Raw genomic sequence first — 1,441 nt, 5'->3', positions numbered from 1 at the left:
AAGAATGAAAACTTAAGGTGTATCAATGGGACTCATTGTACTTTTGATTTATCAAAGTAATTGTAGTTTTCATGCAAAAGTATTATATTTTTTGTACCTAAAATATTTGTTGTGCTTTAATATAGGATGGATCTTGAGGCTATAGCATTTATCAATGGTATGACACTAAAATACAATGGAAGAATTTATGCCCCAAAGGACTTCACAAACTGGACCATTGTTGACACAACAAAGAAAGCATGGTTCTTGGTACTGAGCAAAGGAAATCTCATTCTAGTGATGACAAAGAGAGAGTTGGAGAAAGATGAGCGAGCATTAGATGTATCTTTCTCAAAGAGCAATTTGATTTAAGAGGGCACCTTACTAGGAATAAAAATTGAAAAAGATAGCAATACAATAATGATTTATACAAAGTCAAGAATGAGCAACAGATTGTTTCTTCTTTCAAAGAACGATGTAATGCACTTTGTGATGCCGCCACCAAAAGCACCTAGATTTGCACCTAGATTTCTTGAATTGGTTCCTGCATTGGAGATTCTCCCATATGTGTGGGAGGAATTTCCCATTGAGGAAGCAAGAAAAATGCAGTCAAAGATAATCCTTGAATACTTTCAAGGTGTCATTGAACAAGGTTCAACTTCATTGGAGGGACCTAAGTGTTAGATATCAATGCTCCACTCTCATGTAACTACGCGGGAACCAGCTAACTCTACTTGTAAGCCCCCCATATGAGGAGAAGGCGTTTGAGTAACTCGGTTATTCGGTAGGTCCTGGTTTGGACACCAGATGGGGGCCATGTGTGGCCTGATGGCTGGACGGCTTCAGATAGAGTTGGCACACTGCCAACTAGGCTACATGCAAGTGCGGGAAGGCATCCCTTGACTAACCGCATGAGGGTAGATGGAGCATTTCCCAAGGCAGCCCACTCTCGGGTTGCGGGGCTCGTTTGGGGCCTCAGATGATCCCGGATGGCTATGGGTTGAACGGACACCGTAGGTTAGTTGCTTTGTTTTGCGCGTCGGTTCTATCGTATGGTCGGTGGCCTATTTCAAGACTGACCCCAATCGACCATTTTGGGCAGACTGGGTCGGCCACCCAATTGAGCCTAACCGACTATGACTGGTGGCCATATAAGAGCAAGCCCGTGAAGCCCATTTCATCACTGGCTATAGCAACCCTTATTCCTTAGCATCCAGCCTCCGTCTTCTACTATTTCCAGCATGCCATCGAAGCTTCTTTCATAGGAGCGCACGGTTGGGAGGCAGCGCCATCTATTGTATTAATTCTACAGTAATCAAATTTTTGATTCTCCGTACTATCTTGTTTTCTCTCTTGCATACGAGATCCTGTTATCTGTTGAGCACAGATGTATTATTTTCTTACATGGTATTAGAGCTTGGACTCTAGAAAGAAGATTTGGTAGTGTGTTTCTATTTGCGAG

Source organism: Dipteris shenzhenensis, chromosome 13 (genome assembly GCF_047967505.1).
Source record: "Dipteris shenzhenensis isolate YYH24624 ecotype China chromosome 13, Dip_SZ_1.0, whole genome shotgun sequence".
Lineage (NCBI taxonomy): Eukaryota > Viridiplantae > Streptophyta > Polypodiopsida > Gleicheniales > Dipteridaceae > Dipteris > Dipteris shenzhenensis.
The sequence above is the reverse complement of the archived record's forward strand: the minus strand, read 5'-3'. Positions refer to the sequence as shown.